The sequence below is a fragment of the Nelumbo lutea genome, chromosome 3 (assembly GCF_056320005.1).
Source record: "Nelumbo lutea isolate HS-2025 chromosome 3, American lotus-T2T, whole genome shotgun sequence".
Taxonomy (NCBI): Eukaryota; Viridiplantae; Streptophyta; class Magnoliopsida; order Proteales; family Nelumbonaceae; genus Nelumbo; species Nelumbo lutea.
Window position 1 is genome coordinate 107,108,734 of NC_142686.1, and position 6,028 is coordinate 107,114,761.

A 6,028-nucleotide genomic window follows, 5' to 3' on the forward strand; every position below is an offset into this window, starting at 1 on the left:
TATCAAACACCATCCAGAAGGGATGAAAAAAAATTTGGATCAGATTCAAATCATGGTATACCCAAATACAATTTGATTAAAAGATTATATAAATCTCATAAATTGTGAGTCGAATATGAATTCGTTGAGGACGTTGGATATTTGTACGTGATTTGATCCGATTTAGATTATAAAAAAATATTAAACTGTTAAAATAACATAGGAATTCGTGTAAAAAACAAAAAATACATGTATTTTTAAACTATTTTCATCATATATATTAATATATACATGTCTTTTTAAAAATTTTACAAAAAATGCAATATAAAGATATTTATAGGTAAATATATTAATGTATACATGCCTTTTTATAAGTAAACATGTTTATAAATATATACATATCTATAGGTCGGGTCGAACAGGGGCATTCAAATCCGATTTGACCTGATCCAAAAATCCAATGGAGGGCTATCTAAATATGACTGGTTTCAGATTAGATCATGATCTGATCCATTTGCACCCCTACACATCCAAATTCAAATGATAAAAATACCATGTAAAACCCTAAATTACAAAACACCCCTCTAAGCCCATATTACCAAAATATTTGTTCAAACACTAAATTACCTAATTGCCGTTTGAATCATAAATTACCAAGTTACCCTTTTAACTCTAAATCACCCTTTTCAAACCTCAAGTTATCAAACCCCCCTTTACCCCTCAAAATACTAACCTACCAAAATCCTCGCTTATTGTTTTGAAAGTTTTTTAATCCCCCTTCCCATTGTAAATGGGATGCATCATTCCCAATAAAAGAGGTTATTGGGTGAGGGGAAGCAAGAGAGGCTCTTGAATAGAAGGAGCAAAAGGGGTTTGTCAAGTAGAAATGGAAGGAATAAAGAGTGAAAAGAAAAACGGAGATACCGATAGCAAAGAGAAGTCTAGAGGGGGTTCTTGAACAGATGAAGGAATATAGAGATCGAGATAAATTGCAGAGTGAGAGAGGAAGAGTGGAGAAAAGGCTCCATATTGAAGAGAGCAACAATGATATAATATAGAGGTAAAGGAGATAAAGATTTTATTCATTTTGTTCCAGTTGTTAAACCCATTGTTTATTTTGCTATTGTTATTGGTGACATCTCACTACCATTCAATTTAGCCCTCAACAATGTTTTCGTTTTGGTCTAAGGCAATAAGATGTAATCTTTTGACCTCATACATTTTTCTTTATTTTTAATTCACATTTAGAATAAGTTCTTAGTTTCGCTAATTAATTATTTTCATTTCTTTATATCTTTAATATGACCACTTTGCTAGTTTCACTGTTTTGGCATTCTATTATTCCCTCGTTCTAAAGTTAAAGGAATGCCTATTATTACTTCACCATGTCACTTCCAATTGATAGCTTTAATGCTCTCCAGTACATAGTTTTTTATTTCAAATTATAATTTTTCCATTTCGTATTTGGTGTTCTGCTCACTTTTTGCTTCATTCCTTTAAGTTTGGGAGTATCTACATTCTCATCTATTTGACGAAGGTGACACCTTTACTCTCTCAATCGCTATAGTTAGACAGTCGAATCCAAATGTGGGAGTCCCGGTAGAAAATGGATGAGGATGTACTTTGTCACCCTTTTGTTCATGCCCTTACATCTAAAAGGGGCCTGGCCTAGAAGAGGAAAGGGAGGATTTTATAGTGACCTTGCATATTCATGTCGCCAAAGAAAAGAATGCAAGTTCTCAATCTAATCCCTAAATTTTAATTGTTGAAAATGTAGGAAGGGAAATTGGCATTGACAATGACTTGAGAGAGGGGTGGCTAATCCATTACATCTCTTTCTCTCTTAACTTACTTAGATTGGCCTTGTCTTAGATGGATTGTGTAAAATTACTATTAATTCTAAATATTTTATTGCTCAGCCATGAAATAAATGGTTGGTTTCCAACTTTCACAAAAAAAAAATCATTGTGCTAATATTCACAGGCTTGTATTAATGGCTTTAAATAACTGCATTAACAATGCACATGACCCCAAATTGGTAACTAGACTCTAGATTAACTCATTATATAACCTCTAGTCTCAACAAATTGCATTCTTATGGTGGTTATAATGGAGTATGAAATATCTATTAGATGTATTACATGTTTGGTTGCAATATCAAATGCATACAAACTAATAGTGGTACCAAATGTAAACCGCTTTGCTTTTTTATTATCCAATATTGGTATTTCAAATCATCTTTTATGTCTCCATATGCGTGAGTAGAATGGTGTTGTTTTAAATGTATGCACCATGGTACCATTGAAATTGGGTTGAGTTTACTGGCCAATGGTCATGTGCCACCTTTTTTATGAGGTTGTTGCTTTCTTTACTATTATTTACCTTATCATTTGGCTTCTTATCCCTATTATGGGCATGGATTTGTTTAGTTCATAGTCAAAATTGAAATCCATTAGAATCAAAGTTGGAATCAAAGCCTAACAGTCTTGAAATTGGAATTGTTTATTCCCATAACCCGTTTGGTTCATACAGGAATCAGAATGATAATTGGTATCAACTAAAAAGGTAATTCATTCCCAAGGGAGGGGAAGGGAATGGCCATTCCATCAACTGGGGGAATGCCCTTCCATTAGGAATGGGAATGGTATTCCAATTTTGCCCAACCAAACAATTGGAATTGGAATGAGCCATTTTGATTATGATTCTATACCTTAACTCTTGTGAACCAAATGGGCCCTTATTTCACAATGAACACATTGCTCATTGCTTCTTGTATTTGGGTGTACTTGCTACATATACATGTACACTTACATCTCAAACAAGTTAGTTTTCAGGTGTTTACATTGTGTATTTTTTAGTTGTTATCCTTTAAATACATGTTACGAGTTTCTCTATCTACCATTTAGTAGGGTTTACATTTTTCACAATGTCACATTCAATGAAGTTGGTTTTCCATTCAACAACACAATTGAACATTCTCATTGCCCTTTCACTTCATTAGTCCCACCACCAGTCACTCACATTATACCTTAGCCTATCCATTCCACTATTAGCTAGATTTGTTGCATTGAGTCCTCCCTTGTCCATGGCTCCTCCCATCAAACCAATAACTACTTTCCATAGTTAATCACCCCATGGTTACTCTAGCCCGGTTTATGTGTTATTAAACCAAATTCATGGTTATGTCATGATTGTTATCCATCTCTTAGAAGCTTAAGTCTCCTCTTATACCTAGACACAATGTAACATTTGATGGAAACTTTTCATGCTTGAAGAATATAAAGTTATTATAAGTAATCGCATGTGGAGTTTGGTGCCTTTTCATTCCAAACTCAATATCATTTGATAAAAAGGGTTATGCATTAAACGAAAATGCAATGGCGATGTTGAGCGCTTCAAGGCATATTTGGTGAAAAAGGGATTTACTGAATAAGACAAAGTTAATTATGAATAGACTTCATGGCATGCTAGAGAAGAATGCTTATATGGAGCAATTAATTGGTTTTATCAACCCTCACTTCTCACACCATGTTTATAAGCTCGACAAGATTTCTTGGTTCAAGGGCTAAAGTAGTAATCTTTTACGAGCACACATCCATTAACTTTGTTTTATTATAGCTCCATGTTGATGATAATATCATAACGAGATTTTTCTTTTTTTTTTTTTTTATTGTTGCTGCTTCTATAATTTTAGAATTGATAGAAACAATACTTTTTTTACAATTTTCCTCTGTTTTATTATTAGTCTATGTTGATGATGATATCAACATGAGATTTTCCTCTTTTTATATTGTTGTTGCTTCTATTATTTTATAATTTATCTTAGCCTTTTTTCCATAATGTAGACATGTCTTTTTATTTCTTGGAATCAAATCTCACCATTCCTATGAAGAGCTACATTTATTTCAACACAAATATTCAAATGACCTACTTGATTGCATTAACACGCATGAAGCAAAACTTTGTTCTTCTTCCATAATGGCCATTACTAAGCTTACTACTCATTACATACTTAAGTTTACACTTCTTTCTAAATAAAACGTGCCAATTAACGAGGGTTTATATGAACATTGGACTACAATTAAACATGTTTTTTGTTACTTCATGCCCATACCTAGTCCGATGTTCCTCTTTCATTATTCGTGCCTTGTTGAGTATTAATTATAATGTCTGTTTAGATAATAGGCATTCTCATAGAGGCCATTGCATCTACCTAGGACATAATATAATTGCATGAAATTCAATAAAACAAAACAACACCAGTTGCTCCAATATTGAGTCAAAGTATCAAAGTATAGTTAATGCATATTGATTTTCTTTGGATTGAAATGTTGCTCAAAGGGATTGGTTTTCCACTTTTTTATGCTCTTCGAGTTTGTTGTGACAATTTGGGTGCCATATTCCTCTCTGCCAACTAGTAGTTCACACTCACATTAAAAACACTGAGCTAGATAACCATTTTGTTTTAGAGCATGTTGCATTTGTTTCTATTTAGGTCCAAAATTCACACATTTAAGCTTAAATTGTTGAAGTTTTCATTAAATTGCCCAATGGTTCTCTATTTGATTTCCTTTAGTCTACATTTATGATTAGCCCAACCTAGTTTCAGTTGGAGTGTTAGGGATCACAATGAAGTCACCAATTTCTATGGGACTCTTACACCAATTCAACCATCTTCACATAGATAGGCTTAACCTTATCTCATTGTCATATATTATATATGTTCAACTTTGAATTCAAATTGTATAGTCCCCGCATGTAAATCATTTTTATATAAATACAATATACATGGATTCTCGAGGTTTGAGAGATCTATTTCAATAAACATTACCCTATTACATAGACATGAAACTCTACAACTTATTGAGAAAAGTCAAATGGGTCATTAGTTCAATTGTTTAGAGATGGCATGCCATTGACCCAAACCATAGTCTCTTTTTTAGGTAATTTAGCGAGTTTGATGTGAACTTTAATCAAAATTATGGCATTATCATAAAACCACTAGTTTGGCTCAACCATCTTCATATAGATAGGCTTAACCTTTGTCATATATTATAGATGTTCAAATTCAAATTCAAATTTTATAGTCCCCACGTGTAAATCATTTTTATATAAATACAATATACATGGACTCTTAGGGTTTGAGAGATCCATTTTAATAAACATTACTTAGTTACATAGAAATGAAACTCTATGACTCATTGAGAAAGTTAAATGAGTCATTAATTCAGTTGTTTAGAGATGATATGCCATTGACCAAGACAATAGTCTATTTTTTAGGTAATCTAGTGAGTTGAATGTGAACTTTAATTAAACTTATGGCATGATCATAAAACCATTAATTTGGCTAGTTATGTCAATTACTGATTGAAAGCATTAGGAGATGCCTTGTTAGGTAGGATTATACATGTATAATTGCAATCTTGTACGCCAATTGAATTAAGATACTGAAACTTAATGAATCAATTTAACAAAACACCTATTATATGTCAATAATTTTTATTTTATTGGTTAACAATTAAACATGCTCACGAGTTGGACCTATATCTTGATCAGCCTAAAGAAGACGTTTTTTTTACTCAACAATAAAACTAAATTATTTACATTAAGTGCCCTCAAAACCCAACAAAATACAAAAAGAATATCACTATGGCTTGAAGAAAGATAAGAGGAATAAAGAAAAATATGTAATATATATTTTTATTATATAAAACATCATCGGGTTGGGCTCGGGCTTGGGTTGGGATAAACACGATGAATATTTAAGACAAAACTTAAAGCATATAAATTTTAAATACAATGACAAATCATGGTTCAAATATACACTTACTATTTAAATCAAGCAATTTATATGATTTATTTTGAAATTTATCATACCACATAGTCACAATAATTATATGTATGCTTGATTGTTTAATCATCTATCATTTTCTTCTTATCCAAACCAAAATGGTAAAAGCTCTTATAGTGGGATTGTAGAGGCATAAATAAGAGTTTTAGATACATCTTATGGATTTTGCAAATATATATGCATTCAAACTACTTGTAT